Here is a 10,241-nt window from a genome sequence, read left to right as displayed (position 1 = left end):
TAAAACTACATGTCATTACAAAGTGTGAAATTTGAAAATGGTGCTTGTTAACTAAATTACAGACTCTATTCCATTTTTGCCACTTAAAAATCCATTTTAGGGGCTGGCGAGATGGCTCGGTGGTTAAGAACACTGACTGTTCTTACAGAAGCCCCAGGTTCAAATCCCAGCACCCACATGGCAGCTAACAACTGTCCATAACTCCAGTTCCAGGGGAACCGAGAGCCTCTTCTGTCCTCCACAGGCATTGCATGTCATGGGTACACTTATCTACATGCAGGTAATACACACATACACATAAAATAATAAATAAAATATTTTTTAAAAGTCCATTTTATGTGTATGATACTTCTGTTTGCATGTGAGTATTTATGTATGTGTGAGTGTGGGCACATTATGCAAGACAGTTCATGTGGAGGTCAGGCACAACTTGGTGTTGATCTTCCCATATCTCCCCCTCCCCGCCATTTGCAGCAGCATCTCCTGCTGTTTGCTTCTATGTATGCTGGGAGAGCTGACTGGCATGCTTCTGTAGGTTCTCCTGTCTCCTCTACCATTCTTCTTACAGGAACACTGAGGTTATAGACACATGCTGCTGAGTTCAACTTTATGTGGATTCTGTGGATCTGAACTCAGGTCTTCATGTTTGTATACCAAGGGTTCTACCCATTAAGCCATCTACTCATCCCTGGTTTGTACCACTTTTATTATGAACTCATTTGTCTATGTGATGTGTGGTGGTGGGGAAAGGAATACATGCATGTGGTGTTTTATAATTGTATGTATTTTTTCTCATATATAGTTTTGTTTACCTGATACCAGTCAGCTGGCTGAAGTCCTCTTGCTCTACTCAGATAGAAATATTAGGGAAGCAAGGAAAAGCTCTTGAAGCACTGGTCTTTGGTAACACTCCTCTTGGTATGTGGGTAGCTGTGAATGTTAGGAATTGGCAGGTCTGTGCACTAGGTAGCACTCTCTAGTGTTATAATTCTTATGTAGGCCTTTGGTATCAGGTGTTTCAACTTCCTTGTATGTTTAAGAAGTTGGCATTTCCCAGTCATTCACTGTGGCTGGTGTATACCTTCTAGGCAGACCTAGTTATTGCTGTTCCTTAGCTCTTTGCAGTAGCCAGTGTCATAGCTCTTGCACACGCATAGGACATTAGCATTAATTAGACCTTAAGCACAGTTGGAAGTGTACCTCTTAACCTGAGGTATCTAAAGCCCATGGTATTACAGATATGGTAGTACTCTGAAACTCTTTTGGGACCCAAGACCTTCACTTTCTCTTCTCTGCCTACTAGATCCTGGACCAGATGTTATTCAGGTCCTACCCATCTGCAGCAGTCTTTCTCTCCACCTTCATAGCTGACTTTGTGATTTCCACTGCTACAAGGAAATGAAAGCCACCCTGCTGAGGGTTTGTCTGTAATTTATGTAATTCCCACTCCACCAAAGTCTCCCAAGGTAATTAGCATCCAGAAGGTAGAAAACCACCCAGGTGTAATTCTTTAAAAATATTTTATTATTTTTATTATATATATATGAGTGTATTTCCTGCATATATGTAAGTGCACCAGTGTTGTGCAATGACTGTGGAGGTCAAAAGAGGGCATTGGATTCCCCTGGAACTGTTGTTACAGATGGTTGTTAGCCACCATGCAGGTTCTGGGAACTGAACCCAGGTCCTCTGCAAGAGCAGCCAGTGCTGTTCACCACTAAGCCATCTCTTCAGCCACTTTGCTGTGATTCTTTAACTCTCATTTATGATGAATATCCATTGGCAATGTGTGACCCTCTTCCTATTTCCTCCATATTATCTAAGTCACACATTATCAAGATTCTTTCCTGGCAATGAAAACCCCTTCCCTTTCAGCTAAAGTCCTAATTCTGACAGCCTCGTTGTTTCTGGTAGGCTCCAAATCCTCTCCTTTCTCTTTGCATTTTGTCGTTCTTTTCTGTCTGGAATTAAATCTTGTGGCCTCAAGAAACAATCGGCCTCACTGTCATCTATTGGCATCCAGACCTATGCCGGTTGTTTCTAGTCCTTTATCTTTCTTCAACCTTGGCTCTCCACCCTTACTTAACATCTCCTGCCTTCTGTTTCCCTTCTTCTCCCTGCCTTGAGCAAACTCATACTGTTTAGCTGCTGCTTTTTCCCTGTCAAGCAGCCGGGTGCCTAGCTGCTTTCCAGCTCAGCCAAGAGCGTCTTCCCCCCATGTCACAGCTATGCAACTACGCTGCTGTCGTCACCTCTAGTTGGCTGTCTCTGCTACATCTTTCTTCTATTAGCATCTCAGCTTGCACTTCTAAAAAGAGGCAAGAAAGACACTTAAGAGAGGCCTTTCACTGATAGTGCATCATTAGAGGAAAACATACAGGAGAGTAACTCCCAGACAACTCACTCAGTGAGCCTGAGTACCTGCTTATACAGCCTGAGATTGGGTGTTTGAACAGTCCACAGTCATTTGTTTTGGACCAGTTAGAGCCTTGCTTCTTAGCACCATTCACAACCATGGAGCTTTGTGTTAGTGCCAATCACAATCTTGCCCCTTTATTGGAAGTCTCAGTAGTCACTCTGTTGAGCAGTCAGGGGAAGTGCTTCCTCCCTGGAGTTCACTCGGCCTTGTGATAGTAAAATATCTGATGCAAATATTCCAAACAGCCTGGGCTATGGGAGCTAAGGCAATCAATAGTGATGATTGAATAGTTTTCTGGAGGCATATGTGGAGAGTTCCAGATGGCTGGTGCTGGCAGAAGAATAGTCCTGCTGGTTGTTTGACTGACAGTCATTTTGCTTAAGACAGCCAGGGCAGCAGGGGGAGTCTCACAGCTGCCAATTAGGGAGAAACTTTCCCCATCCCTAGTGTCTCTGCTTATTTACAGATAAATAAACATCAGAAGAATGTTCAATACGAGAACTCATCATTGACACTAACAGTGATTCTTAAAAGTTTTTAACAGTGCTTAACACCTACCCAGTGCCTTTGGGATAAATGAGTTCCCTTAATCTATCTCCTACCTATCACTGAAACCACAAGGCAGGTTTCCATCTCCATCAAGGAATACCTCCATGCTACTCCTTCATGTCTGTCCCAGTCCATCCTCCCCAACATTTTCCATGACCCCTGTGCCTCAGGCACACATAATGAAGACTAAAATCATTTCCATAGTTCTGTCAGAGATAAATATATAAATAGATTGTTTATAAATCCTATATTTATTAATTTCATTTTTCTTTCTATACACTCATTCTATGATCCTCTGTCACCACCAAAGGGTATTTTCCACTGGTGTCTATTAAATATGAAAAACCTAATGCATTTTTTAATTATTTTAAAAAATCCTTCCAAATAATCTTTGGGCAGTGAGAAGCTAAAGTGAGCTCATTTAAAGCCCCCTCCAGTAACATTACTCATTTATTTTGAAAACAAGATATTTTCTTATTACTCACTCCCTGGACTCATTTTCTTATTGCTTTGCAACAAATTTTGGGACCTAAAATAAGAACTATTTCTCTCCCTTCTTCTGTGGATAAGCAACTCAGGTATACTGTAGTTTATTTAGATAGTCAGTTAGGATCTCAGAAAATGAAAAACCTGATTTCAGAAACTCAGAGCTTTTACCTGGAGGCTTTAGAGGGAAAATCAACCACTGTCAAGAGGCTGAATTTTCTTCTGTGCAAGTTTAGAACTGAGGCCAGATTTTTTCATGGGCTCTTGGCCTGGAAGTGATGTTAGCTTTTAAGTGCCACCTACATCTTTTGGCTTATGACATTCTCACCTTTAACCAGATATGGTGAGGAAGTTCACTTTTCTTTTTGGATTGCTTTGGTATTTTCTTCCTATATCTAAGGGCTCATGTGATTATTTTAGAGTCAACAAAATCATTTCCTCTTCTTCTGCTTCCTTTTAATTCACCTCCTCTTCGTCCGCATCCCCTTTCCTTTCCTTTCCCTTATCTTCACATTCTGGCCCCCCTCCACTCCTGCCATTCATCTCCCCCTCTCCCAGGGATACGGAAGATGGAAATACATATTTTACCACCCTTATCCCAAACTGAGGTTGTTTATTGATGTGTGTATTTGCATTTGTGTATGTGTTAGTATGTGCTTTATGCGTGTGTATATGCTTGTATGTGTATTTGTGTATGTGATCAGACTGAAGAGACTGTTAATTTCAACAAGTTTTTAACTTAAAACCATGAAATTTTGGCCCTTATTTTCCATGTCAGAGTTAACAACTGTCTTGAAATTTGCTTTTTCCTTTAATGAAATATTTTGTATTCTTTTGATATCATGCAATGAAAGTCGTTTTGTATGTTTGTTGTTTCAGTTTTTTACTACCTTGTTATTTATTACTAACCTGCATGAGATGGAGGATAGAGAGAAATAGGAACTTTTACTGATAGTGGTTCTAACATAATTTGCTCCTAGCCTATACTACTTAAATATTAATTTTACTCCCTAATGTTTTGTTGATATAAACGACATATACAAAGTTAAATTGGAGATCCACTGTAATTTTAAAAGATAATCCACATTCCAACAAACATTTGATATTAGGTAAATTGTCTTCCAGCAGAAGAATATCTCCCACATATACATCAGTAAGAGTTTTGTGCCTTTATGATGTCTCTTCAGCCCTACAGTAGGAAAGCTTAAATATTTAATAGACAAAAAGATTCTTTTCAAGTGAAATTTCTTTACCAAAATACTTGAGGACATCTGCAAGAAGAGGGCTGCAAGCAGACATTGTCAATGGGCCGTAATTTACCACAAGTAGGTAGTTGCACAAGGCAAGTACTTCTGAGGAGCATAGTGTATTGTTCCCCATGGCTGTATTTTTGGAAAAGCAGTTCACAAGGAAATATAATTCACCCAGGCATTCTCTGCAATCATGAACAACCCTGTAGAAAACGCCTGTCTGTGGGTGGAAGCCAAAATTACATTTCTAGAGTTAAATAGAAACATTCTTCTCTCTGATCAAATTTTAATGAAACAATTCAGAGAAAAACCATCATCTTATTTCAAAAATTGTTTTTTACTGAAAATATAATAAATCCCAGCCTCCAGGCACAATCATATCTTCTGCAGCTCTTCCTGGGCAACCGAAGCAAATTGATGGAGACTTGTACTCCTAAAAGGACCGTAGTCCATGGTCAGCTTGGTGTTCACTGGGTGTTGACCAGTTGCTATTCTTATGTTCTCCTTTAATCAATGTGATAATACACATTTTAGAATGGGACCAATTTTTTAATATCCTGAATATTTGTCTTTCATAACTCCCATCGCACATTTTCTTTTAAAATTATTTTTCATAATATCAAAATCATAAATTTGAGATGAGAACTATTTATATTGTGCTATATTCTCTTCTAATCATTTTATGTGCACTTAAGTTTCTGTAAAATTGCCAATAATATGTACAGAGTATGTTGTGTATGTGTTTCATTTAGCATAAATTTCTGAACAGTTTTCTATGCATAATTTCTGATTATTATTTGAGCCATTAGTTAATTGTCCCAGCCACAGGTAATCTAGTTACATCTGCAGAACTTAGGAGCATAACATAGCTCAGAATCAGAAAAGCTATGGCAATTGCTGTGCAGATGAGGAATATGGATCCCACAAGGTATCTCTAATGCACCTCTGCTGCCCAGTATGACACGCACCATGGTCAATACCACAGCAAGATGTTTCTGACATTCTTGTTTTTTTAATTCTTACATAACTGTCGAATCACTTTAACAATATGATTTGTGTGTGTGTATGTGTGTGGTGTATTATGTGTATGGTGTGTATGAATGTGTGGCAAGTATGAAGGCCAGAGAAGGATGTCAGGTGTCCTGTCTATCACTCTCCACCTTATTCCCTGATAGACATGGTCTCCCACTGAATCTAGAGCAAGGCTAGCAACCAGCAAGTCCCAATGATCCTCCTGTTTCTATCCTCCACAGTGTTGAGGTTATGAAAATGTATGGGCTTACCTAGATTTTTATGTGGATCCTGGGGCTTTGTGCTCAAATTCTCATGCCTATGCAACAAGCATTTTAATGCAGTGGGTCATCTCTTCATCCCTAATTTCATATACATATATATATATATATGTGTATATCTATATATATATATATTCATTATGAAATAGAAAGACAAAAGCTAAAGCTCATAGAACACAGAAAAGTGGAGGAAATAAAATAAAAACAGCCAAATTACTATTCATGAAATTATTCTCTTACATTGGATATACCTTATTACAGATATGTATCACTGTTTAGCAATTAGTCTTGTTTTCTTTATTAAAACTACTGATTGTATGCCAGGTGTGGTGGCAGGTACCTTTAATCCCAGTCCACTGGAGGCAGAGGGAGGCAGATCTCTGTGATATCTGTGAGATGGAGACCAGCCTGGTTCATATAATGACTTCCAGATGGGCTGGGACTAGGGAGACTTTGTGAAAACAAACACAAATGAAACAAAACAAACAAAACTACTAATTTTAATTTTAACTTCACATTGTTACTTATTTTCATTTCTGAATTTATGCTGCCTGCTGCATTAATTACATTGTTACTTGGTTCTAGTTATATTAAACTGAATAAAATCTGTACTGTATTCTATCAGAATCTTTATCCTTAGCCCTGTGTTTCTCCCAGAAAGTTCCCTCTACTGAGACCATAGGTCATAAATGACATAGCCATGTGACCTCTCCAGTCCTCTTCTGATGATGATCCAACCACATCCAACAAAAAGTTTCCTTTTTACTCCTTGCTTTTGATCCTCCTCAGGTCTGATCTAGCAGTTCAATAGTGAATTAACTTTGGAATGTTAAAATTTACTTGTAAAGAAATCTGTAGTTTCTTAGCATAGGCAATGATTCATTCAGCATTTTTATTTCTTTTATTTCTTTCATTTGCAGAGCTTTTCAAGGACAAAATAAGAATAATCATGCTTCAAAATAGCCATTCATAGATAGAAATCACAAATACATACTGTTCTTAAAAATTCAGTTTGTTTTAGCATTTCAAATTGTGTGTGTGTGTGTGTGTGTGTGTGTGTGTGTGTGTGTGTGGTGTGGTGGGAGCATGTGTGGAGGTCAGACAACAACTTGCTGGAGTTAGTGGAGTTAGTTCACTCTTTCTACTACGTGGTACCCAGAAATCAGTTCATATCTTCAGCCTTCTCACCAGCCCAAAAATGTATTATCTCAAGGTTTACTTTTCCTTCAAGATGGATAAGACAAGTTGGAATCTTGGTGTTTCCCTGACTTCCTAAGTAGCTTCTAGTCAGTTATGCTTTTCTCAGCAAAAAATCCTCAAATTTCACTGACTTTCAAAATGTGTCATGAAACTGCGATGTAACTACTTGTCTTCTAACTCTGCCCATTAACAGAATGTGAATCTTTAAATAATAATGCAAAAATCCAAAGAAATTCATATGGCCAAAAATAATAGCAACATTTGTGGCGCTAAAGACTACCTTTGGGAGTGAAGGCTACTTGGAATTTGCAAAAAAAAAAAAAAAAATCCATAGTTTTCCATTTTCTTGATTATAAGCCTTCATTTTCTATATGCAAATTTTCCATATTTTATATTCCCAAGCAAAAAGCACAACGTCAGCAGATCACACGGCCAGGTTGAAGGTCTATGGTCTTGTGATCTTATTCATAGCAGTCCTGGTAACATATTCTTAGTGATCAATGCAGGCTAGTTATAGGTACTTGGTACCTGGAACTGAACTCAGTCCCAGTGGCTTCAGCACCATCAATAAAGATCCAATGCTGTTCCCATGTGTTTTGTAGTTGTACTGGCTCCATTCTGCAACCTGAACTATTGTTGATGCTCAGCAAACATGCACCACAACATGAGTGTGGAAGCCAGAGGACGAGTTGTACGAATTGGTTCTCTTCTTCCACCATATGGATCTGGGAGGCAAATACCTTTCCCCACTGAAACATCTCACAAGCTGCAAGTTTTATATTATTTACTATTACTAATATGTGTGTGTTTATGTGTGTGTGTGTGTATGAGAGAGAGAGAGAGAGAGAGAGAGAGAGAGAGAGGAGACAGAGAGACAGAGAGAGCAGTGTCATGTGTGCCTGTGTGTATGTACACATACCTGCCACCTTGTGCACATGGAGGTCAGAGAACAATTTTTGGAGTTGGTTTTCTCCTGCCACCATGAGTTCTGAGGATCTACCTCAGGTCACCAGGCTTGAGTGGTAAGTAATTTTACCTGCTGAGCCATCTCACCAGCCTAGATGCTTTTCATATATAATTCTATTTAATAATAAAAATACTGCTACAGAGGTCATAAGTATACATATGTCTTAGCTGATAAAATTGATATTCAAATTAAATTTAGAACCATATAGTAGAGCATCAATTCAGGCACTGTTTGTCATAAAACATCACCATAATTTGTTAACAGAGTCCCTTACAATAGAGACTGATATTTTTAGTGGAAACTTCATTTATATCTTCTTTATTGTAATCATCTATTTCCTGAGGAAAGTGAAGGAAACACTTTTACAGTAAAGCATTTGAAGAAGCTTGTAACTTCTCTGATCATAAATTGAACACAGACAGGAAACAAAAGATTAATTTGTATAAGATAGTCAAATCATACTATCTAGTCTTTTTCCCTGGAAATTCTTCAAAAATGAATGAGCTTCATGATAAACTAAAACTGCAAATGAGTTTCTAACAGAAGTTACTGTAATTGCAAAGGAAGCACAATGGAGATGCCTAAAATCCATATTTTGTGAGTTTCAAAGTACATCACTGTTAGATACTTCTTAATAATATAATAATAAACTATATAAAACAACTGTCTGTGTTAAGTGTTTTACTGGGTTGTTATGATAACATCTTGTAATTCCTGTTTCTGTTACCAGGATTCTCTTCCTATCACTTAACTCCCATGGTACATCATTCCTCATCAGATAGGCCATCTGCACACATAATCTCACCTAATCCTTTGGGACAGATTGAATAATGGGGCCACAAAAATGCTCACATCCTAATCCCTCAGTAAAGAGTCTTGACAGATGTGGGGAACTCATTTGGGAATGATCTGACACAGTGATGAGTTTTTGTAAAGAAAGGCAGAGGGACCAAATTTTTCAAAAGTGCTGTGAGATTAAGCATGGGTTGGAGTGATGTAATTTGAAAATGGAGGACAAAGCAACAAGCCTAGGAGCATGCATCCTTTCTAAAACAGAAAACTCAGGGAAATGCTGTCTCACAAGAGCAATTACAAGGGGAAAAGCCAGGTAGAAACCTTGATTTTATTGTTTTGTAAGACAGGCTTTGGACTTCTGACCTTCAGACTATAAGATAATACATTTATGTTGTTTAAAAAAAAGTTACAATACCCTAAAACACCACTCCTCTCTGCCCTATGTTTATCATTAATACCTTGTCACTTTTTATTGGCAAATATTCACTGTACATAGTGAGAATTTTCATAAGGACATTTTCCTTCAAGTATGTCATGTATTTTGACAGTATTTACCCACACTGCACATCCCTTTCTGTCCCTCCCCACTCTTCAAGCCCCCTTCTTTCCATTAAGCAATCTCACTACTTCCATCTATCTACTACCTATCAACATATCAATCTACCTACATATGACCTATTTATTTACCTGCCTATCATCTATATATATCTAGCTATCTTTATCTATGAACCTATCACCTATCATTGGTCTTTATCTATCCTTTATCAATCAACTATCATCTGTCTATCATCTATCTACCATCTCTCCTATCTATCTATCTATCTATCTATCTATCATCTATCTATCTATCATCTATCTATCATCTATCATCTATCATCTATCTTTCATTTATCTATCTATCTATGCATCAATTTGTCATCTATCAACTATATATCTATGTAACATAAAATTGTATATATTTATTTCACAATTTTTATATAATTTCTTTGGAGAATTCTAGTAAGCCGGCAGGAAAACTCCAAATTTTAAGTAATGATATAAAAAACTAGAATCCACGTATGAGCGAAAAATGTTATTTGTCTTTCTGCATCTGAGGTACTTTGTTTAATCTGGCTCAATATTATTTCTGCAAATGACATAATTTCATTCTTCTTTATGACAAACAAATCCCCATTGTGTATAGATGCCAAGTTGTCTCCATCCATTCCTCTGATGGACAACTAAGCTGATTCTGTTCCTTTACTTCTATGAATAGTGATGCAATAAATGTGGACCTGCAAGCA

This window comes from Nannospalax galili, unplaced genomic scaffold (assembly GCF_000622305.1).
Source record: "Nannospalax galili isolate Female #2095 unplaced genomic scaffold, S.galili_v1.0 scaffold633, whole genome shotgun sequence".
Taxonomy (NCBI): domain Eukaryota; kingdom Metazoa; phylum Chordata; class Mammalia; order Rodentia; family Spalacidae; genus Nannospalax; species Nannospalax galili.
The sequence above is the reverse complement of the archived record's forward strand: the minus strand, read 5'-3'. Positions refer to the sequence as shown.